The sequence below is a fragment of the Pleurodeles waltl genome, chromosome 6 (assembly GCF_031143425.1).
Source record: "Pleurodeles waltl isolate 20211129_DDA chromosome 6, aPleWal1.hap1.20221129, whole genome shotgun sequence".
NCBI classification, from domain to species: Eukaryota; Metazoa; Chordata; class Amphibia; order Caudata; family Salamandridae; genus Pleurodeles; species Pleurodeles waltl.
Window position 1 is genome coordinate 888308621 of NC_090445.1, and position 25502 is coordinate 888334122.

General features: G+C 43.7%; 1 protein-coding gene across 6 annotated transcripts in view; it reads right to left on the minus strand.

The window, feature by feature from the left end:
• Window positions 1–25430, minus strand: part of UROS (uroporphyrinogen III synthase) — a 450422-nt gene extending 424992 nt beyond the window's left edge. For 3 of the 6 annotated variants that reach the window (XM_069239706.1, XM_069239704.1, XM_069239700.1), the window contains exon 1: window positions 25282–25422. The gene's annotated coding sequence lies outside the window, so the exon portion shown is untranslated. Of the gene's footprint in view, window positions 1–7535; window positions 7645–25281 lie in introns of those variants that run through there. The other 3 variants (XM_069239701.1, XM_069239705.1, XM_069239702.1) reach the window with 3 other exon arrangements.
• Between the last annotated feature and the right edge of the window lie 72 nt (window positions 25431–25502).

The following is a 25502-nucleotide window of genomic DNA, read 5'->3' on the forward strand; positions in this document are numbered from 1 at the left end:
AATCTAGTTACCTAGGTTCTGGGTGCCCCTAAATACTCGATTTAGGGGTGTGTTTAGGTCTGGGGGTTAGTAGCAATGGCTGCTAGCCCTGAGGGTGGCTACACCCTCTTGGTGCCTCCTCCCTGAGGGGAGGGGGGCACATCCCTAATCATATTGGGGGAACCCTTCATCTGCAAGATGGAGGATTTCTAAAAGTCAGAGTCACCTCAGCTCAGGACACCTTAGGGGTTGTCCTGACTGGCCAGTGACGACTCCTTGTTTTTCTCATTATCTCCCCTGGACTTGCCGCCAAAAGTGGGGGCTGTGTCCAGGGGGCGGGCATCTCCACTAGCTGGAGTGGCCTGGGGCATTGTAACACGAAGCCTGAGCCTTTGAGGCTCACTGCTAAGGTGTTACAGTTCCTGCAGGGGTGAGGTGTGAAGCACCTCCACCCAGAGCAGGCTTTTGTTTCTGTCCTCAGAGAGAACAAAGGCCCTCACCACATGGAGTCAGAAAATCGTCTCTCAGCAGCAGGCTGGCACAGACCAGTCAGTCCTGTACTGAACAATTGGGTAAAATACAGGGGGCATCTCTAAGATGCACTCTGTGTGCATTTTTTAATAAATCCAACACTGGCATCAGTGTGGGTTTATTATTCTGAGAAGTTTGATACCAAACTTCCCAGTATTCAGTGTAGCCATTATGGAGCTGTGAAGTTCGTTTTTGACAGACTCCCAGACCATATACTCTTATGGCTACCCTGCACTTACAATGTCTAAGGTTTTGCTTAGACACTGTAGGGGCATAGTGCTCATGCACCTATGCCCTCACCTGTGGTATAGTGCACTCTGCCTTAGGGCTGTATGGCCTGCTAGAGGGGTGACGTACCTATGCCAAAGGCAGTGTGAGGTTGGCATGGCACCCTGAGGGGAGTGCCATGTCGACTTAGTCATTTTCTCCCCACCAGCACACACAAGCTGGCAAGCAGTGTGTCTGTGCTGAGTGAGGGATGCCTAGGGTGGCATAAGACATGGTGCAGCCCTTAGAGACCTTCCCTGGCATCAGGGCCCTTGGTACCAGGGGTACCAGTTACAAGGGACTTACCTGGGTGCCAGGGTTGTGCCAATTGTGGAGACAATGGTACATTTTAGGTGAAAGAACACTGGTGCTGGGGCCTGGTTAGCAGGGTCCCAGCACACTTCTCAGTCAAGTCAGCATTAGTATCAGGCAAAAAGTGGGGGGTAACTGCAACAGGGAGCCATTTCCTTACAGCCTGGATTTAAAGGATGCATATCTGAGCATCACAAATTTCCCTCCTCATCGTTGCTTTCTTCAATTTTTTTGGATAGACCAATGTTTTGAGTTTCAAGTCCTTCCCTTTGGGCTTTCTTCCGCTCCGTGGTGCTTCACCAAGGTGATGAGGCCAGTAGTGGAATTTCTTCGCGCCCGGGGGGTGCGTCTGATCACCTACCTTGACGATGTAATCCTTATGGCTCAAGACCCCTCAGTCTTTCAAGACCACTTGGCATGGACAATTCATCTCCTGTAGAGTCTAGGTTTCTTTATCAATCAACCCAAATTTTGTCTTCTGCCATCTCAGCAGATAGACTTTCTGGGTTTTCGGATAGATTCTGTGAAGGCCCAGTTGATTCTTCCACCTCAGAAGGTTTGCAATATAAAGAAGGAATTGCGCCTTCTCTTATGCAACCAGAGGGTGTCCTTGAGGAGCTTAGCCAGGATGGCCGGACTTTTATTGTCTTCGATTCAGGCAATATTTCCGGGTCCCCTTCACTACAGAGCCCTCCAACGTCTCAAGATATCTCATCTGCAGAAGGGCCTGTCCTATGCGGACAAGGTACCTCTGTCATCGGAGGCCCATTCGGAAATAGCTTGGTGGCTAGAGCAAATGGAGGCCTGGAACGGGCGTGCGGTTTTCGGCACTTCCCCAGATGTGATTCTGGAATCGGATGCCAGCAGATGTGGCTGGGGAGCCCGTTGTGGGTCCTTGACCACAGGAGGTCGATGGTCGGAGGAGGAACTCCACCTCCACATCAACTGCCTGGAGCTTCTGTCTGGCTCTTTTGCGACCCGGAGTGTATCGCCCCTGAAATCGGATTGTTGCATTCTTTTGAGGATGGACAACATTTTGGTGGTCAGGTATGTGAACAAACTAGGGGGCACGAAATCTCAGACCCTAGGTCGGATAGCCATGGAGTTCTGACAGTTTTGTCTTCATCACCGCGGAAGACCTGCCAGGGGTGAACAATGCGGTAGCATACTGGAATTCCAGATTCCTTCGGGATGGCAGCAATTGGATGCTCCTCCCAGGAGTGGTTTCTCTTCTGAACCAGATCTGGGGTCCGTTCACGATAGACCTCTTTGCCTCGAGACTGAATCGACAGCTTCCCCTCTTTTTCAGCTGGAGACCGGATCCGGATGAAATGGCCACGGACGCCTTCCTTCAGGACTGGTCCCCTCATCAGGGGTATGCCTTTCCCCCTTTCAGCATAATCCCTCGAGTCTTGACTCAAGTTCGCCGTCAGAGAACCGAGATTGTGCTAGTAATCCCCCTTTGGAGAGCTCAAGCTTGGTTCCCTCTAGCTCTGGAGTTGTGCAATTTTCCCCTTCTGATTCCTCTGCGGTGCAATCTCTTGCTGGACCCTCTCAGGATTCCCCATCCCTTAACTGTGTCAGGCAAGTTATGCCTGGTGGCATGGAGAATTTCCAGCAACAATGGCTCTTGCCAGTCATTTCTGAACAAGCTTCCAACTTCATCCACCAGGCCTGGTCGTCCAGCACACATAAACGCTATGCCTCCGCCTGGAAAAGATGGATTCATTGGTGTGCGGAACGGGATGCAGATCCCTATAATGCCGATGTCAACCTGCTAGTTAATTTTCTAGCATCTCTTGCTGCGTTGGGTCTGGCCTACAGATCTGTTATTAATTATAGATCTTCTATATCAGCCGGCCATCTCCCAGTCTTGGGTAAACCGGTCAGTGAACACTTTGTGGTTTGCAAGTAATCCACCTCTACCTTGGCACTCGTCTCTTTGGGACGTTAATGTGGTACTTACCTTTATTTCCTCTTGGCCAGATAATAGGTTCTTATCACGAAAGCAACTTTTGGCTAAATTTACCCTGCTACTGTGTCTCATCTTCTGCAAAAGAGTGCCTGATGTTAGGTGTCTGGACGTGCAGGAAGGAGTTTTTCCCCTACTGGGGTTTCCTTTTCTATTTCCAGACACACTAAGACGGGCACCAAGTCTGTGTCTTATCCGGCTTTTCCCCACAACTCGAAACTGTGTGTTGTTGAATGTTTAAAAGCCTATGAAGCTGCTACGGATGAATTCATGAGACCATAGGGGTCAATTATTAATTGACCTTCACAAATCTTTCAATCCAGTCTCATCGGCTACTTTGGCCAGATGGATCAGATGGCTTCTTATTGAAGCAGGAATTGATGTTTCTATTTTCGGGGCACATTCAGTACGCGGAGCTATGGCCTCAAAATCTTTTAACGTGGGAATACGATTAGAGGATATTATGAAAGCAGCGGACTGGTCCTCGGAATCTACATTTAAGGCCTTCTATGATAAACCTATTTTAGACATTGCATCGGTCGTGGTAAATCAGCTTTGAACTAGTATAATCTGAGCTTCCGGTCCTGACATAGAATTAAAAAAATGTGAGCTTTCGCGTCAAGAATTTGCAATTCTATTAAGGGCACAGAGGCGAGGATTATCCCTCCCTAAGCTTATCAACAAGACATTAGCTTATAAGTTAAGTATCTTGATTTATTGTTCCTGTCTCATTGTATTACCCACCCAATTGATATGGCATTTTAAGCATGTTTACTGATATCAGGTTTTTTTCTGGCCATATTTTATGATTGGCTTTTTATTTCCCTTTTTTTCTAGGGTTCAACCAGAAATGATGTTTCTTACATTCGTTGGATCCTGGATGTTCCTTCCTTCCTGGGATTGCTGTTTCATTGGCTGTTTGGATTTGTGTCCCTCGTCGGGTTCACTCTTTGATAGACTTTTTATTGACTTTTATTGACTGAGATGTTCGCAAAGAAAGAGGAAGTTAATTTGCCTCAGATGTTTATATACTGTACTCTCTATGGTTGTGACATTATATCCTTGAATGCTGGGATATGTTTTGTTTTAATAACATCTTCTCCTATTGGCTGCTGTTTGTATTAAAGCATAGAAAGAGAAGCATAATCCTCGCCTCCGTGTCCTTAATAGAATTGAAAATTCTTGACGCGAAAGCTCGAAAACATTTTTGTGTTTCACAGTGTTGCTGTATGAATTTTTGCACAAATACTTTACGCATTGCCTTCTAAGTTAGGGCTGCCTCCTCTATGCCAAGCTACCCGAGGGTGAGCACAGAATAATTTAGTTTGTGTTGTGACCTATCCTGATAAGAACTGTGATCCCTGTTTGGACAGGGTGCATACCTCTCCCACTACCGACCGCGGTTTCTAACAATGTGCTTCACTTTATTTTTGTCATACCATTTGTAAGAAGCTAGGAGTGGCACTGCAGTCACGACTGGCTATCTCCATCCCCATGACAATACCCTTTGATAACTGTGAATGCTATTTTTGCCCTCTATATTTCCTGTGTAGTATTTAGTTGTGTGTTGTAATTAATCATTTTTAACTAAAAGCACTGGCTGGACTTTGTTTTATTGCCTGGTTAATATCAGAGTTTCGGATGGCTCTTCCTTACTTTACTTACGGTCAAAACATAAAGCAGTGAACTAGGTGCTTAGTTTTGAGTCGAACAATAGGATAAGCCCCCGGACACCAGAAGTTCTTATTGTTACAATTTGAACACAGTAACCCTCAAGTGCCCTGGGACCCCGGTAAAAATGCCACAGTGTGCCCCTTCAGGACACAATGAGGTTAGACCTTCAAAACACTTCATGATTGTTCTCCGTGCCTCACTGATTTGCTTTCTCATCCACAGGGCTCCATGGGATTGTGTACTCTGAAGGAAGCTTACTGGGAGAGTGGAGGAGTGCTAATAGTAAGTTGAAGTTCAGAATACATCCATGTAACATGGTACCTCAGTGTAGAAAAAGAGTGACAGTTATTGGAGTCACATACCCATGTGATTCCATGTATGTATGACCCATTTATGCCACCCACATATCAAGATGACTGTGGTATGGTTTTCTAGACATTTTTGGTGTGTTTTGATTCTTTTCGGCCCTTGCACTCCTACTAAGTGTGAACGATGAGTTAATAGACATCTGAGTGTAGCACTATGCCTGAAATGGTTTGATTCCTCATTGTTTGGGAAACGTGTGGTTCCTCAACCAGGAAAACTAAGTGGAGACACAAATGTTTATGCCAATGAGTTAGAACCATATTTTGTGACAGTGTATGGGCACTCCTCTTGATCTGTATAGGGAAAGGTGCGGAAGGCATTGTGACGCGAAGGGTTAATTAGCTTGAGCAGTGTAGATGAGCGTGATGCCTGCTGAAACCCCCGAACAACGTGGAAAAGTTCATGATATTATTTCCAAGCTTGTTTGTGTGGGAGACTCCGTCTCAACCTTGAGAACGAGAGTACAGGGAGAAGATGGAATGAAAACAAAGGCTGGGTAAGGGCAGAGCAGCCAAGAGACAAGGGCTGATAACATAGCCTGAAAATGCCAGAAAGAGATAGAATCCAAGCTTCGAGTTATTTAAGCACTGAAGTGCGGGTGAGGGATTTGAAGCTCGCAGATGGGGTTGTGAAAGCTGCCATGGCCCAGCGCTGGCTCCCTGTTTTGCTGTTCAGAGACCGTGACGCTTGAGGGGGAGAGAGGTCCAAGCAGGCGGTAGAGGGCTTCCCAGCATTTTGTGGACTAAGTTAAGTTCCACACAGGGATGAAAGGCCTTTGTTTCTCTGCACTATCATTATGATTATTATGCTTGCACTGGGTTTATAATCTGAAGTATTCAGCTCGTTTATATTTTGCTTTCTGAACATCGTAGTGTGAGCATCCTGCAGTAATTGAAACATGCATTTTGGTGTGCAGTAAATCAAAGCTTATCTGAAGTATTCGTCTCATTTATATTTTGCTTTCTGAATATCGTAGCGTGAGCCTGCTGCAGTAATTGAAACATGCATTTTGGTGTGCAGTAAATCAAAGCTTAACTGAAGTATTCAACTCATTTATATTTTGCTTCTTGAACATCGTAGTGTGATGCATTTTGGTATACAGTTAATCAAAGCTTATATCTGTCAATGAACTCTTTGCTTATATATCTATATGTATAGATGCTCTTTGTAGTGTACTCATATATAAATAGATGCTTTTCATTGCTATTCTTATTCCACTATTGTTGACGTGCTAAATGCATACATTTACCTGAAATTCTAGTAAAGCTAAATTGTATTCATAATTGGCGTGTGGTCCTTCATGGAGCGTCCTTATTGACTTATACCGAACAGGTGTCAACCAGTCACCTGGATAAGACACCTCTGCACATATATAAAGCCCAAATACATCACACAAACTCAGACATCTGTGAGCCTTTTTCTGTTCAGATCTGCACTAATAATCCGCACAGTTAGATAAGCTGTTGGTAATAAAAGAACTATGGATTTTGCTGTAATTTCAAACGCATGAACAGAATAGCTCCTCTCTGCGTTTTCACACTGTTCATCCGAATTCATGTTTCTAACACAGGGTTTCCTCAGACATCAGTGAGGAGGTAACTTACAGTTTAGAAGAATCTCAAACATGGTCATCTCTTTTTAAGGTATTGCCTGTTAAAGGGTCTCTTTTTTGCCTTTTATAAAACCTTTATGTTGCATTTAATATATTGTATAAACAGAACATTCAGTGCATAGTCCCAAGTGCAGTATGTATTTGCAGTGTCTTATGTTCTAGATAATAGAAGTAATACATTGTGAACAGTAATACATATACCAAGTCAGAGAGCTTACATAGCTGTACAGATATCAGGTTCATTGTTGGTAGACTCATCTCCTGAAGTTGATAGCAATACCCAACCCACAATCATGCATTTCGGTCCTCTTGATCCAAGTCTGAGTCAGAGCTGCCCGGGTAATCAAAGTCATTCATTAGTAGTCTCCAAGTTGCCACAGCTTCGGTGGCTCCATCATCAGTGCGGGATACGCGTATATTCTGCTCTTCTGAGACCTCCCCCATTCTAATACATCCCTAATCCAAACCTCCACACTCAGTACCCGGGAACCCATCCATCTGATGGCCACCTTACACTACGCCAAAAGCAGCACCATCTTAAGGAATCCAAACAATATCTTGCGCCCCCGGGTTTCGTTACTATGCCCAGTAAGCAGGCCCCGGGGGTTATAGGGATCTCAATGTCCATGGTTCTCTCAACCCTGGGTACCACCTCAGTCCAAAACCCATATACCTCTGCATACTGCCAGGCCAGGTGCAAGAAGGAGGCATTCTCCTCACCACAGCGCTATCGTTTTAAGCTTGGATGGGGTCATATACTGGATGGGGTAAATAACTGAAATGCAATAGCTTAAACCTATTGTTACAAGATACATTCCTTACCAAACCATAGGCATGCTCCCAGTCTGAATCTTCAAGTGGTGCCCCTAAATCAGCTTTCCAGGCAGCTCATGCACGATACATGGGCAGAGCCATATTTCCTCTGATGGCTCTGTAAATAAAAAAGTGTAATGAGATGCCTACCCGCTCCTCACCTGATCAACCCCCCAACGTCTGCGAGGAAGTTGGAGCCGCCGGGACAGTGCAATTTATCTCTTTCGCTGTGTTGTCCAGCTTAGCATAATGGAGGAATTGTCCCTGCCTCACTTGGAATGTATCCTGTGCTTCCTGGAAGGAGATAAAGACCACCCTCGGGTACAAGTCACCTGCCAAAAGGCATCCCTCCTCTCTCCACCTGTCCATTGTCCTATCCTGCTCTATAGATCTGAATGGCTCAAGGACCCACAGTCACTATTCCCTATCAAAGGGGGCCTTCCACAGCACCTTCTTTACAGCGGTCTCCCATATCTGTGCTGTATGCCGCACCAGAAATGGAACTGGTTTTCCTGAACAGCCCCAGTAGGCGCACCAGGGAGTCTTCCCCAAAAGCACTCCTTAGTAATCTCTTTGCCCAATTATCTGTATCAATCAACCATCGGGCCTCATGCTGCAGATGTGCTGCAAAATAGTATAGCTGCATATCTGAGAGGACCAGTCCTTCCTCTGCCAGATCACGCTTCAGGATCAACAGGGTACCAGACATATAACACCCTCACGTTAAAGTATCTCTTTTCAACTAAAGCACTTACATGAAATGTATGCGAAATATTTAAGCACAAATGGGATATATGGAATGTAAGAGGCACACGTTTTACAAAACGTGCAGAAGTGTATATATGTAGAGTTGTTTTCTTATTAGTACAGTATTGTGTGTTTTACACACATTATTTTAAAATGGGAAATATTCATACTACAGCATTCCTTTGTTTCTGTGCATACTTTTCTAAGATCCACAAAAGTTTCTTGCATACACTCTATAGTACTGAGATTACTTATCTATCAATTGAGTCAGAATGCCAAAATAGCTAGGTAATATTGTCTATGAATTTACAGCTTAATTTTGCTCTTTTGACACATTGTGGTAGATATTTGTTTTACTTGTATCATACATCAGTCAATCCTGCCACATAATTTCAGTGACACTTGTCTTAATACAGATGGATAAACAGGGATCTTTGAATTGTGTCACTTTACTGTGTTGCTTTTATTTTAACTCTAGTAATTTGAATTTTATGGCAAGACCGGAGGCTCCTATTATGCTTTAGTCTTTTCTTTATGTCTAATAGCAGCTGCAGTCAAGAATAAAACTACTGATCCCATAAAGCGAACAAAAATAGCCAATGAGGATCAAAAGGTAGTTCAAAGTAATGCACCGATCACTAACAATCCACTCTAATAATACCCATCTTGACTGAGAACAGCCCTCTTTTCTTGCTGCTCGCAAACAAGATAAGTATTATTTTCCTTTCATATTCACTTTATATTATTGGCTGTTTATTGTGTTTGGTGTTCGCACTGTTTTGTTATTGATAGGCCATCATTGTTATGCCGGTATATTTCTTGTTTGCGTAGTCGGCTTGCAGCCGCATTCTACTGTGTGACTCGCGTCGCGCACCCGTTTATTTACCTGCCGCTTGAGGCCGTTCCTCTTCTCAGCCCGCGGTAGCCATATTCTACTGTTCGCTGAGAGGGGAAAACACGCTTCGTAAGATGCTCACCGTTTTTCCTCAGCTGACGTGTCTGTGACTATCTTTTCCCAGCACCGGACTCCTCGTTTCTGTTATAACTCCCTGGGTTCATATCCACAAATATTTTGTCCCACCCATAGGCGGAGCCTACCTGCTCTTCTCATTTCTGTGAGAAGTTTAACCCTTTTCTCTCTCTCATTCATCTATTTTTTCCAATCTTTTGCTGCCACCATGGACAGCTCCTCTGTTTTACATTTAACTCAGGAAGAGAAGGAAGACGTCCTTAAAGAAAATGTAAATGACTTCATTCAGTTGTCCGTTGAACAAGCTATTTCAGCTTCATGGCAAAAAATGTAAAAAAAAATTAAAAATTCAGTCGTCAATTTGGTTTCTAAAACCATGCTGGCCCAATCTGCGGGGGAAAGCAGAAAGTGTCCTATACCATCAAAAAATACTAAAACAACGCTATTGGTTAGTGACAATGTCTCACATACGGCGGAGGACATGGCTCCTCAAAGGCCTCCTTTTAAGGAGGGGTTAATATCTAAATCTTCAAAGAAATGCATGGTTAAATCGAAACATATATCCTCTCCTATCACTGTATCTAAGATATTAGACACGGACGACGAGATGCATGACCCTGACACAGATTCGAATAATTCCGACAAGGACGTTGGAGATATTCTCTCCCCTCCTCCTCACAAAAAACCCAAATCTGGGTCCCAAGATTTTGCAGAGTCTTGCACAATACTAGATGCACAAGGGGTTCCAATGTTTGACCCGAGCAACATCCCTCATCCAAATTCTACAGAGTAGTTTCCCACTGATCATGTAGCAGAGTACGTAACAGCCATATTACGCACCCCCTTGGACAAACAGGTTCGGGCAAAGCTCAAATCTGAATGCCCCCACCCTGCCCTGTCTTCCAAAATCATGGCAACTCCTACAATCGACTCATCTGTAATCACTTTCTTCACTAAATACGGGAAAGACCCGCGTAAAGGAGTCGACAAAGCTTGGTCTTCTTGCCAAGATAAACTTTTAGACGTTGTGGGACCTCTAACCCGCATTTTCGATTTGGCCGAAACAGCCCGGCTAGAACATGCTTCCATTGATCCTGTTGAACTATCCTTGTGGGCCCAACGTGCTGTTTGTTTACTTGGAAATGCAAATACTTCAATCACACACGAACGCAGGAAGGGCCTCCTGCTTAAACTTGATCCCAAATTGGTCAACCTAGCCGGATCAGATCCCGGTGTAAAGGCAGAAGGCTGCTATTCGGAGACTCTTTTATTAAACAGCTAAGCAAGTATGTTGCAACATTCTCCTCCTTTGACAAAGCATAACAATCCCTAAAAAACATGTTTTCAGCACAGGTTTTTGTCAGGGCCAGCAGAGGCAGGAACCGCTTTGCAGGCCGTTCCTATGCCAACCAAGGTTCCTGCGGTTTCTACAATAATAACACAACCCAGGACTACAGACCGCAATTCTACCACTAAAGAAACAGGAGCTTCAGAAATAAGGGAAACCGTAACTCCAAATTCTCCGCTCAATCCGGTAAGTCAACATTTCCGTTCACCAATTGTAGGGGGTCGTATCTCTCTATGCCTGTCAAAATGGAGGGAACTCACAGTAGATCCCTGGGTTCTAAATACAGTTCAGGGTTATGTTATAGAGCTCTTTTCAGAGCCTTTTCAGGCACGTTTTCCTCCCCCCCCTCAGTTTTCTCTTCAAATGATAGAATTAATTTCTTTAGAAATTCAATCAATTCTACAAAAACAGGCAATAGCTCCTTGTCCTCTAGATCCTTCAGGTTTTCTCAGTTCAGTATTTCTAGTACAGAAAAAGAACAAAAAGATGCGTCCGGTGTCAATCTAAAACAGTTCTATCAATTTGTTCTATATTGTCACTTCAAAATGGAAACTATACTACATCTCAGAGATACATTGCTCCAGGGAGATTGGATGGTAAGGCTAGACCTACAGGACGCATATCTTACAGTCCCCATACATCCGGACTCCCAGAAATTTCTTCAATTTCAATGGGTCGGCCAGACTTTCCATTTCACTTCCCTTCCTTCTGGCCTATATTCCGCGCCATGGTGCTTCACAAAACTAATGAAACCAGTAGCGGCCTTTCTCAGAGCTTGAGGCACCAGATTAATTATCTACTTGGATGATATTCTGATCATGAATCAGAATCGCACTTCCCTTCTGTCCCAGGTTCACCTCACTTGCACTCTTCTTTCAGATCTAGGCTTTATTATAAATTACGAAAAGTCTTCCTTGGATCCGATCCAAACCATCGAGTTCCTAGGTTTTCTGGTAGACTCGGTTTCGGCTACTCTTCTTATTCCATCATCAAAGATCAAGTCCATAAAGTCAGAAATTCTACAGATTTTACGCAGTTCTCGACTATCCCTCAGATCCCTAGCAAGTAGGCCTCCTCTCTTCTTCAATCCAAGCTATCTTTCCAGGTCCACTACATTACCGCGCATTGCAGAGACTAAACATTTGTCACCTTCAAAAAGGTCTAGCTTATACAGATTTCATAGTTCTAGACCAAGATTCTTGCTCAGAACTTCAATGGTGGATAGACCATTTAGACGCCTGGAACGGCAGGACTATCTCTGCATCAGCCCCAGATCTTGTATTAGAATCAGATGCAAGTCTGTTGGGTTGGGGAGCCCGGTGTGGTCCAATCTTGACTGGAGGCTCATGGTCTCTAGAGGAGTCAAAACTGCACATAAACTGTTTAGAGATGCTTGCCGGCTCCTTTGCAATCAGGAGCCTCGCAGGAGACAGAGTTTCCTGTTCGGTTATTCTCAGAATGGACAACATTTCCGCGGTTCGTTACATCAACCACTTGGGAGGCACAAAATCCAAACCTTTAGCAGAATTAGCAAAAGGGTTTTGGGAGTTCTGTCTTCAAAACAGAATCTCGGTCCAAGTAGAGTATCTACCTGGCAACCTCAATTTTGTGGCGGATTGGTATTCTCGCCACTTCCAGGACTCCAGCGACTGGATGCTCAATGCGCGGATTTGCAACAACATTCTCTGCAAATGGGGTCCCTTCCGCATAGATCTTTTTGCATCCTGTCTCAATGCACAAATCCCACAATTCTTCAGTTGGCACCTGGACCCATTAGCCCTTGCTTTCGATGCGTTTTCTCAGGATTGGTAATCCTCCCTCAATTACGCTTTTCCTCCCTTCATTTTGATTTCCAGAGTTCTGGCGCAGGTCAGACGTCAACAAGCCTCTCTAGTGCTCATAGTCCCCTTCTGGCACGCCCAGGTGTGGTTTCCTACTCTCCTGGAACGGTCAATCGAACCTCCGTTCCTAATCCCCTCATTTTCGGATTTCTTGACCAACCCCCACGGCCTCCGCCACAGTCTTATACTCCAGAATGTCCTTACCCTTTCAGCTTGGAAAATAATCGGGCATACCGATTTCGGCAGAAGCTTCAAACTTCATCGACATGGCAAGAGCTCCAGGAACAAAGAAAGCATATAGATCAGCTTGGTCTCTCTGGCATAGCTGGTGTGTGGGAAAACACGTTGATCCCTTTACAACAGATGTAACTATGGTTATCAACTTCCTGGCGGCAGAAGCCAGCAAAGGTAAATCCTTTCGCACTATCAACCTGTATAGATCCACAATCTCTTCTTCACACTCTTACATCCGGGGTAAACCGGTTGGAGAGCATCCTTTGGTCTGCCGACTTCTAAAGGGAGTAAAATTTTCCAACCCTCCGAAACCTAAATACCGTTCGTTATGGGATGTTAATGCTGTGTTGAATTTGTTTGTTTCCTGGCCAGACAATTCATTGTTATCGTTAAAAAGCTTTCTGCTAAGCTCACCATGCTTTTATGCCTAGTTTCTTTCAAACGTTTATCTGTTAGAGCTCTAGATGTCACAGCTCGTCATTTTACACCCTCAGATGTTATGTTTAATGTGTTTAGGTGTACTAAGACTAATCTTTCTTCGTTTTTTTTCCCCCTTTTTTCCTGATCACCCTAAGCTATGTGTAGGCCAATGCTTAAAAGTTTATGAACAACAGACAGCCGGTTTGAGAAATTCCTCTTCTACCCAACTCCTTACTTCTTTCAGAAAGCCTTTCAATCCTGTGTCCTCTCCTACCTTGGCTCACAGGGTTTGTTGGATTGTGTCCCTTGCTGGCATTGATACCTCCTCCTTTGGTGCCCATTCGGCTAGAGGAGCCATGGCGTCCAAAGCCTTTTGGGCCGGTTCTCGCCTGGAGGACATTCTCAGATCGTCTGACTTGTCTAATGACAATGTTTTTAGAGTTTTCTACTGTAAACCAATTCAACATGCCTTTCTACATGTGATCGATATGCTTTAAAATAGCATAATAGGAGCCTCTGGTCTTTTCCATAAAATGCAGATTTTCCTGGTAATTTATGAAGGAAAGTCTTAATTTTATTAAAGACACAGAGGCAAGTATTATCCCGCCTCTACAAATGCCAACGCTCTTGTTTGTTACCCTCCCTTCCAGCATCTACATCGACGCAACAGACCTCTTCTTAGAGATCCTTCCTCCCTGCAAAAGAAGCCTAGCGGCCATATCAGAAGAGGAACTGCAGCTGCTACGGTGTGGCAATTGGACTATATTGGGCCGCTACCAAAAGAAGGAGGAAAAAGCTACGTATTGACCATGGTGGACACCTACTCTGGCCTTATGTTGGGTATGCCCTGTAAGTCTGCAGATCAAAAGTCCACTTTGCGAGTGCTAAACTACCTGATAAAACATTATGGGGCACCTGATGAGATCCAAACAGATAGGGGCACACACTTTTCAGGGAAAACAGTGCAGGGCTGGGCGCAGGAACAGGGAATATGGTGGATTGTGCACCTTAGTTATTATCCACAAGCTGCAGGTATGATTAAGAGATATAACAGATTGGTGAAAGAACAGCTAAAAAAGTTATCAGCACATGACTGAATTGCACAATTGATTTGTGAACAAGTGTACACCCCCCACATTGAAGAAAGATCTGCCCCCCCCCCCGATAACACCCAGAGAGGTGAGGGAGGATTTGGAAGCACAGGAAGAAAAGTATGGGTGAACCATCCAGGGAAAAAGCCAGAGGCAGGATAGATATTGAGTCAAGGGGTGGGGAGTACATATATTGTACTTTTAAAGAACTCTAATGTACCTGTATTTGTACCTGCAGTGAGACTTAACCCACGGTCATAAATGATGACATCTGAGTCAATGACGTGGTTCCTGTTTGCGGTCATTGTGTCCAACCGAATGTAGCAGAGAATGTCGTTACGGACCTTCATGTCACTTGTGAACCTCAAGCCGCTAACGTAACTGATGACCAGGGAAATGTTTCACTTTGCAAAGTGAAGGTACCTGGAGGCAAGTGGATGGCTGCCAAAGCTGTGACCTAGAAGGTAACTTGGCAGAAAATCCGACATGCCAACGGACTGAACGAGTTACAGGGGACGCTAGCAACAGTACAGGCTTTGAATTATACGCTAAACATGTTATATAAATATTGTGATACCACTGTACCTTTTACACCAGCACAGGCATACCCGTGTAAACCTTATGATTGCTCTGAAAAACAGATTACTTTACCAGGACATATGGCGGTTGTTACAATGAACAATGGAACCAAAGGAGTTCGATACTCCAAACCACCAGCCTTCATGTTTTATGTAACCGAAAGACGCATGGTCAGCAACTTAGGCAACGTTTCCATAGTTCGATATAGAATAGGATGTAAGCAAGCTCTGCATGCAATCATAATTAACCGTATTGTATTACAGATAAATATTGCCAAGGGGAATGTCTCAAAGTATGATCCATTATGTGCACCATGGACACCACAGTTATGGCCCTTGCCAAAATTACGCATTAGAAGAGATCTAGGGTCCTTGATAGCTGGGGCCACCGGAATCGGGGTAGGGGCCCTGAATTCTTTTGATGTTGAAGCCATTAGGAAAAAGCTATCTTCTACAGGATATAGTACAGGAGAGGCCATAAAAGTAATTTCTCAATGGAGGCCCACACACTCACAAGAAGTATAGAAAGTCCTGCGTGGGTTGTATCGCGATTGGCAATGGCATAATTTCACTTATGAACAATTCGGAAAAAACCTTTTAAAACACGCAAACAGTGACTAAGGGCATCCAGTGCATACTGTGGCAAAGCTTTGTTAATCAACAGTATGCAGACTTTAAAGCAGAATGGGGACAGCTTCAGGGTGAATATTGGAGACAACAATTGCATTTGCCTGAAGAAATATGGGTAAAGCCCATACAGTTTCACTGTGAGGAAGAAATGTGTTATGCTCTTTTTGATATAGCAAGAAGTGATCTTCCTCCTGACATATGGTGCCCCATTCTATTGCTCCCCGTAGTGATAAGTAAAAGAATGGTGGATACCTCACACTGACAAAAAGTGGATTGATTAAACAAATCACACTGTAGATCCCACTAGATGTGCAGATTGGTCTAAGGGATGGGTATGTACCCACACTGGACGGGTGCTAGATCCATGTCTTCACACAATACCGGGAGAATGTGAATGGTTACCTTATCCTATTAAATGGCACAGACTTATATCAGATAGGGACAGAGAGCATATGTATGTCACTAATCATCCCTTACTTATTAACGGATTTATACAAACCACCGGAGAGCAAGTAATGTGTATGTGCAATATTACCAGCATTATTGACATAAGCACTGACATCTTGCACCGACCAAGTTTACCATAACCACATTACAGACGCAAATGCGTGCGCAGTTAGTGTGGAACATCTCGCTTGTTGTTAAGCTACCCAGATTAGAGGCAATCAGGCACTACGCAAAAGTTACCTTTGCTAAATTTTATATGGCAGCTAAAATACACCAAGGATACAGCCATACTGATGACCATAAACGCTAAATAGCTTATGCACACTGCTTCATGCGCCTAGAAAATAACTGAGCATCATTGGTATGACATCTTAGGCTGGGCACTAGGAGCTATGAAGAATCTAAATATAGTGTTATAACTGCTAATTTGGTTATTGATTGTTTGTGTTACGCTAATGACTATACTATGCAGACTATATGTATGCACAAAACAGCTTTATACTAAGATGAAGGCGCTTAGAATAAAGCTGACAAGTATTAGTAGCAACCTAGCTAGCGGAATGTCAAAGTAAATGATATCTGTTTCGCATGCATGAGCTCATCTAAGGGGTGGAGTGATCAGTATAGGGAAAGGTGCGGAAGACATTGTGACGCGAAGGGTTAAATAGCTTGAGTAGTGTAGATGAGCGTGATGCCTGCTGAAACCCTTGAACAACGTGGAAAAGTTCATGATATTATTTTCAAGCTTGTTTGTGTAGGAGACTCCGTCTCAACCTTGAGAACGAGAGTACAGGGAGAAGATGGAATGAAAACAAAGGCTGGGAAGGGCAGAGCAGCCAAGAGACAAGTGCTGATAACATAGCTAGAAAATGCCAGAAAGAGAATCCAAGCTTCAAGTTATTTAAGCACTGAAGTGCGGGTGAGGGATTTGAAGCTCGCAGATGGGGTTGTGAAAGCTGCCATGGCCCAGCGCTGCCTCCCTGTTTTGCTGTTCAGAGACCGTGACGCTTGAGGGGGAGAGAGGTCCAAGCAGGCGGTAGAGGGCTTCCCAGCATTTCGTGGACTAAGTTAAGTTCCACACAGGGATGAAAGGCCTTTGTTTCTCTGCTCTATCATTATGATTGATTATTATGCTTGCACTGTGTTTATAATCTGAAGTATTAAGCTTGTTTATATTTTGCTTTCTGAACATCGTAGTGTGAGCATCCTGCAGTAATTGAAACATGCATTTTGGTGTGCAGTAAATCAAAGCTTAACTGAAGTATTCAACTCATTTATATTTTGCTTCTTGAACATCGTAGTGTGATGCATTTTGGTATACAGTTAATCAAAGCTTATACCTGTCAATGAACTCTTTGCTTATATATCTATATGTATAGATGCTCTTTGTAGTGTACTCATATATAAATAGATGCTTTTCATTGCTATTCTTATTCCACTATTGTTGACGTGCTAAATGCATACATTTACCTGAAATTCTAGTAAAGCTAAATTGTATTCATAATTGGCGTGTGGTCCTTCATTGAGCGTCCTTATTGACTTATACCGAACAGGTGTCAACCAGTCACCTGGATAAGACACCTCTGCACATATATAAAGCCCAAATACATCCCACAAACTCAGACATCCGTGAGCCTTTTTCTGTTCAGATCTGCACTAATAATCCGCACAGTTAGATAAGCTATTGGTAATAAAAGAACTATGGATTTTGCTGTAATTTCAAACGCATGAACAGAATAGCTCCTCTCTGCGTTTTCACACTGTTCATCCGAATTCATGTTTCTAACACAGGGTTTCCTCAGACATCAGTTGGGAAGTAACTTACAGTTTAGAAGAATCACAAACATGGTCATCTCTTTTTAAGGTATTGCCTGTTAAAGGGTCTCTTTTTTGCCTTTTATAAAACCTTTATGTTGCATTTAATATATTGTATAAACAGAACATTCAGTGCATAGTCCCAAGTGCAGTATGTATTTGCAGTGTCTTATGTTCTAGATAATAGAAGTAATACATTGTTAACAGTAATACATATACCAAGTCAGAGAGCTTACATAGCTGTACAGATATCAGGTTCATTGTTGGTAGACTCATCTCCTGAAGTTGATAGCAATACCCAACCCACAATCATGCATTTCGGTCCCCTTGATCCAAGTCTGAGTCAGAGCTGCCCGGGTAATCAAAGTCATTATTTAGTAGTCTCCAAGTTGCCACAGCTTCGGTGGCTCCATCATCAGTGCGGGATACGCGTATATTCTGCTCTTCTGAGACCTCCCCCATTCTAATACATCCCTAATCCAAACCTCCACACTCAGTACCCAGGAACCCATCCATCTGATGGCCACCTTACACTACGCCAAAAGCAGCACCAGCTGGAGGAATCCAAACAATATCTTGCGCCCCCGGGTTTCGTTACTATGCCCAATAAGCAGGCCCCGGGGGTTATAGGGATCTCAATGTCCATGGTTCTCTCAACCCTGGGTACCACCTCAGTCCAAAACCCATATACCTCTGCATACTGACAGGCCAGGTGCAAGAAGGAGGCATTCTCCTCACCACAGCGCTATCGTTTTAAGCTTGGATGGGGTCATATACTGGATGGGGTAAATAACTGAAATGCAATAGCTTAAACCTATTGTTACAAGATACATTCCTTACCAAACCATAGGCATGCTCCCAGTCTGAATCTTCAAGTGGTGCCCCTAAATCAGCTTTCCAGGCAGCTCATGCACGATACATGGGCAGAGCCATATTTCCACTGAATGCTCTGTAAATAAAAAAGTGTAATGAGATGCCTACCCGCTCCTCACCTGATCAACCCCCCAACATCTGTGAGGAAGTTGGAGCCGCCGGGTCAGTGCAATTTATCTCTTTCGCTGTGTTGTCCAGCTTAGCATAATAGAGGAATTGTCCCTGCCTCACTTGAAATGTATCCTGTGCTTCCTGGAAGGAGATAAAGACCACCCTCGGGTACAAGTCACCTACCAAAAGGCATCCCTCCTCTCTCCACCTGTCCATTGTCATATCCTGCTCTATAGATCTGAATGGCTCAAGGACCCACAGTCACAATTCCCTATCAAAGGGGGCCTTCCACAGCACCTTCTTTACTGCTGTCTCCCATATCTGTGCTGTATGCCGCACCAGAAATGGAACTGGTTTTCCTGAACAGCCCCAGTAGGCGCACCAGGGAGTCTTCCCCAAATGCACTCCTTAGTAATCTCTTTTCCCAATTATCTGTATCAATCAACCATCGGGCCTCATGCTGCAGATGTGCTGCAAAGTAGTATAGCTGCATATCTGAGAGGACCAGTCCTTCCTCTGCCAGATCACGCTTCAGGATCAACAGGGCACCAGACATATAACGCCCTCACGTTAAAGTATCTCTTTTAAACTAAAGCACTTACATGAAATGTATGCGAAATATTTAAGCACAAATGGGATATATGGAATGTAAGAGGCACACGTTTTACAAAACGTGCAGAAGTGTATATAGGTAGAGTTGTTTTCTTATTAGTACAGTATTGTGTGTTTTACACACATTATTTTAAAATGGGAAATATACATACTACAGCATTCCTTTGTTTCGGTGCATACTTTTCTAAGATCCTCAAAAGTTTATTGCATACACTCTATAGTACTGAGATCACTTATCTATCAATTGAGTCAGAATGCCAAAATAGCTAGGAAATATTGTCTATGAATTTACAGCTTAATTTTGCTCTTTTGACACATTGTGGCAGATATTTGTTTTACTTGTATCATACATCAGTCAATCCTGCCACATAATTTCAGTGACACTTGTCTTAATACAGATGGATAAACAGGGATCTTTGAATTGTGTCACTTTACTGTGTTGCTTTTATTTTAACTCTAGTAATTTGAATTTTATGGCAAGACCGGAGGCTCCTATTATGCTGTAGTCTTTTCGTTATGTCTAATAGCAGCTGCAGTCAAGAATAAAACTACTGATCCCATAAAGCGAACAAAAATAGCCAATGAGGATCAAAAGGTAGTTCAAAGTAATGCACCGATCACTAACAATCCACTCTAATAATACCTATCTTGACTGAGAACAACCCTCTTTTCTTGCTGCTCGCAAACAAGATAAGTATTATTTTCCTTTCATATTTACTTTATATTATTGGCTGTTTATCGTGTTTGGTGTTCGCACTGCTTTGTTATTGATAGGCCATCATTGTTATGCCGGTATATTCCTTGTTTGCGTAGTCGGCTTGTAGCCACATTCTACTGTGTGACTCGCGTCGCGCACCCGTTTATTTACCTGCCGCTTGAGGCCGTTCCTCTTCTCAGCCCGCGGTAGCCATATTCTACCGTTCGCTGAGAGGGGAAAACAAGCTTCGTAAGACGCTCACCGTTTTTCCTCAGCTGACGTGTCTGTGACTATCTTTTCCCAGCGCCGGACTCCTCGTTTCTGTTTTAACTCCCTGGCTTCATATCCACAAGTATTTTGTCCCACCCATAGGCGGAGCCTCCCTGCTCTTCTCATTTCTGTGAGAAGTTTAACCCTTTTCTCCCTCTCATTCATCTATTTTTTCCAACCTTTTGCTGCCACCATGGACAGCGCCTCTGTTTTACATTTAACTCAGGAAGAGGAGGAAGACGTCCTTAAAGAAAATGTAAATGACTTCATTCAGTTGTCCGTTGAACAAGCTATTTCAGCTTCATGGCAAAAAATTTGGAAAATTCAGTCGTCAATTTGGTGTCTAAAACCATGCTGGCCCAATCTGCGGGGGAAAGCAGAAAGTGTCCTATACCATCAAGAAAATACTAAAACAACGCTATTGGTTAGTGACAATGTCTCACATACGGCGGAGGACATGGCTCCTCAAAGGCCTCCTTTTAAGGAGGGGTTAATATCTAAATCTTCAAAGAAATGCATGGTTAAATCGAAACATATATCCTCTCCTATCACTGTATCTAAGATATTAGACACGGACGACGAGATGCATGACCCTGACACAGATTCGAATAATTCCGACAAGGACGTTGGAGATATTCTCTCCCCTCCTCCTCACAAAAAACCCAAATCTGGGCCCCAAGATTTTGCAGAGTCTTGCACAATACTAGATGCACAAGGGGGTCCAATGTTTGACCCGAGCAACATCCAGCGTCCAAATTCTACAGAGTGGTTTCCCACTGATCATGTAGCAGACCACGTAACAGCCATATTACGCACCCCCTTGGAGAAACAGGTTCGGGCAAAACTCAAATCTGAATGCCCCCACCCTGCCCTGTCTTCCAAAATCATGGCAACTCCTACAATCGACTCATCTCTAATCACTTTCTTCACTAAATACGGGAAAGACCTGCGTAAAGGAGTCGACAAAGCTTGGTCTTCTTGCTAAGATAAACTTTTAGACGTTGTGGGACCTCTAACCCGCATTTTCGATTTGCCCGAAACAGCCCGGCTAGAACATGCTTCCATTGATCGTGTTGAACTATCCTTGTGGGCCCAACGTGCTGTTTGTTTACTTGGAAATACAAATACTTCAATCACACACGAACGCAGGAAGGGCCTCCTGCTTAAACTTGATCCCAAATTGGTCAACCTAGCCGGATCAGATCCCGGTGTAAAGGCAGAAGGTCTGCTATTCGGAGACTCTTTTATTAAACAGCTAAGCAAGTATGTTGCAACATTCTCCTCCTTTGACAAAGCACAACAATCCCTAAAAAACATGTTTTCAGCACGGGTTTTTGTCAGGGCCGGCAGAGGCAGGAACCGCTTTGCCGGCTGTTCCTATGCCAACCAAGGTTCCTGCAGTTTCTACAATAATAACACAACCCAGGACTACAGACCGCAATTCTACCCCCAAAGAAACAGGAGCTTCAGAAATAAGGGAAACCGTAACTCCAGATTCTCCGCTCAATCCGGTAAGTCAACATTTCCGTTCACCAATTGTAGGGGGTCGTATTTCTCTATGCCTGTCAAAATGGAGGGAAGTCACAGTAGATCCCTGGGTTCTAAATACAGTTCAGGGTTATGTTATAGAGCTCTTTTCACAGCCTTTTCAGGCAAGTTTTCCTCCCCCCCCCTCAGTTTTCTCTTCAAATGATAGAATTAATTTCTTTAGAAATTCAATCACTTCTACAAAAACAGGCAATAGCTCCTTGTCCTCTAGATCCTTCAAGTTTTCTCAGTTCAGTATTTATAGTACAGAAAAAGAACAAAAAGATGCGTCCGGTGTCAATCTAAAACAGTTCTATCAATTTGTTCTATATTGTCACTTCAAAATGGAAACTATTCTATATCTCAGAGATACATTGCTCCAGGGAGATTGGATGGTAAGGCTAGACCTACAGGACGCATATCTTACAGTCCCCATACATCCGGACTCCCAGAAATGTCTTCAATTTCAATGGGTCGGCCAGACTTTCCATTTCACTTCCCTTCCTTCTGGCCTATATTCCGCGCCATGGTGCTTCACAAAACTAATGAAACCAGTAGCGGCCTTTCTCAGAGATCGAGGCACCAGATTAATTATCTACTTGGATGATATTCTGATCATGAATCAGAATCGCACTTCCCTTCTGTCCCAGGTTCACCTCACTTGCACTCTTCTTTCAGATCTAGGCTTTATTATAAATTACGAAAAGTCTTCCTTGGATCCGATCCAAACCATCGAGTTCCTAGGTTTTCTGGTAGACTCGGTTTCGGCTACTCTTCTTATTCCATCATCAAAGATCAAGTCCATAAAGTCAGAAATTCTACAGATTTTACGCAGTTCTCGACTATCCCTCAGATCCCTAGCAAGTAGGCCTCCTCTCTTCTTCAATCCAAGCTATCATTCCAGGTCCACTACATTACCGCGCATTGCAGAGACTAAAAATTTGTCACCTTCAAAAAGGTCTAGCTTATACAGATTTCATAGTTCTAGACCAAGATTCTTGCTCAGAACTTCAATGGTGGATAGACCATTTAGACACCTGGAACGGCAGGACTATCTCTGCATCAGCCCCAGATCTTGTATTAGAATCAGATGCAAGTCTGTTGGGTTGGGGAGCCTGGTGTGGTCCAATCTTGACTGGAGGCTCATGGTCTCTAGAGGAGTCAAAACTGCACATAAACTGTTTAGAGATGCTTGCCGGCTCCTTTGCAATCAGGAGCCTCGCAAGAGACAGAGTTTCCTGTTCGGTTCTTCTCAGAATGAACAACATTTCCGCGGTTCGTTACATCAACCACTTGGGAGGCACAAAATCCAAACCTTTAGCGGAATTAGGAAAAGGGTTTTGGGAGTTCGGTCTTCAAAACAGAATCTCGGTCCAAGTAGAGTATCTACCTGGCAACCTCAATTTTGTGGCGGATTGGTTATCTCGCCACTTCCAGGACTCCAGCGACTGGATGCTCAATGCGCGGATTTGCAACAACATTCTCTGCAAATGGGGTCCCTTCCGCATAGATCTTTTTGCATCCTGTCTCAATGCACAACTCCCACAATTCTTCAGTTGGCACCTGGACCCATTAGCCCTTGCCTTCGATGCGTTTTCTCAGGATTGGTAATCCTCCCTCAATTACGCTTTTCCTCCCTTCATTTTGATTTCCAGAGTTCTGGCGCAGGTCAGACGTCAACAAGCCTCTCTAGTGCTCATAGTCCCCTTCTGGCACTCCCAGGTGTGGTTTCCTACTCTCCTGGAACTGTCAATCGAACCTCCGTTCCTAATCCCCTCATTTTTGGATCTCTTGACCAACCCCCACGGCCTCCGCCACAGTCTTATACTCCAGAATGTCCTTACCCTTTCAGCTTGGAAAATATCGGGGAATCCCGACCTGGCATACCTATTTCGAAAGCATATAGATCAGCTTGGTCTCTCTGGCATAGCTGGTGTGTGGGAAAACACGTTGATCCCTTTACAACAGATGTAACTATGGTTATCAACTTCCTGGCGGCAGAAGCCAGCAAAGGTAAATCCTTTCGCACTATCAACCTGTATAGATCCACAATCTCTTCTTCACACTCTTACATCCGGGGTAAACCGGTTGGAGAGCATCCTTTGGTCTGCCGACTTCTAAAGGAAGTAAAATTTTCCACCCCTCCGAAACCTAAATACCGTTCGTTATGGGATGTTAATGCTGTGTTGAATTTGTTTGTTTCCTGGCCAGACAATTCATTGTTATCGTTAAAACAGCTTTCTGCTAAGCTCACCATGCTTTTATGCCTAGTTTCTTTCAAACGTTTATCTGTTAGAGCTCTAGATGTCACAGCTCGTCATTTTACACCCTCAGATGTTATGTTTAATGTGTTTAGGTGTACTAAGACTAATCTTTCTTCGTTTTTTTCCCCCCTTTTTTCCTGATCACCCTAAGCTATGTGTAGGCCAATGCTTAAAAGTTTATGAACAACAGACAGCCGGTTTGAGAAATTCCTCTTCTACCCAACTCCTTACTTCTTTCAGAAAGCCTTACAATCCTGTGTCCTCTCCTACCTTGGCTCGCAGGGTTCGTTGGATTGTGTCCCTTGCTGGCATTGATACCTCCTCCTTTGGTGCCCATTCGGCTAGAGGAGCCATGGCGTCCAAAGCCTTTTGGGCCGGTTCTCGCCTGGAGGACATTCTCAGATCGGCTGACTTGTCTAATGACAATGTTTTTAGAGTTTTCTACTGTAAACCAATTCAACATGCCTCTCTACATGTGATCGATACGCTTTAAAATAGCATAATAGGAGCCTCCGGTCTTTGCCATAAAATGCAGATTTTCCTGGTAATTTATGAAGGAAAGTCTTAATTTTATTAAAGACACAGAGGCGAGTATTATCCTGCCTCTACAAATGCTAACGCTCTTGTTTGTTACCCTCCCTTCCAGCATCTACATCAACGCAACAGACCTCTTCTTAGAGATCCTTCCTCCCTTTCTTCGTCTACGTCTTCTACTCCACCTGCTTTCAGGAACATTCAGTTGTTGGATCAGCGCACGCTTCCAGATTTTCTTTAGAGACTTTTGTTCAGCTACATGAAATTTTATCGCTTTGCATGGCTATTTGTATTTGTTGTTCTATTATTCCGTTATTTGTTACTTTTTAACCTCGCACAGGAAAAGAGGGATGTTCTCAGTCAAGATAGGTATTATTAGAGTGGATTGTTAGTGATTGGTGCATTACTTTGAACTACCTTTTGATCCTCATTGGCTACTTGTGTTCGCCTTATGTGATCAGTAGTTTTATTCTTGACTGCAGCTGCTATTAGAAATAAAGAAAAGGCTAAAGCATAATACTCACCTCCGTGTCTTTAATAAAATTAAGAATTTCCTTCATAAATAACTAGGAAAATCTACATTCTCGTTTTATAATGGAAAAGCAAAACAACTGATGAGACAATACAGGACTGCATATACCACTCGCACCTAACGTGCTACAACTTGAAATAGCTCTAAAAATCGAATTTGCATAAAAAATACACGTTTATGTTCAAACGAAAGTAACTTCCTGATAATAACTTACGGCTTGCAGAAGGGAAACATGAGTACACGTAGTAGGTACTCAGTGCACTGAAATAAATCGACGAACCACCGGGGCGCTAATCAGGAAGCATGTCATAACCTCTACATGAGCATAAACATTGCAAGTGATGTGGGCGTAGTTAAAGTAGCGCTACAGCCATAGAGAGAGAGAGAGGACAGGTATGGACGCACACCTCGCAGTGGCCATCCTTAGACTAAAGT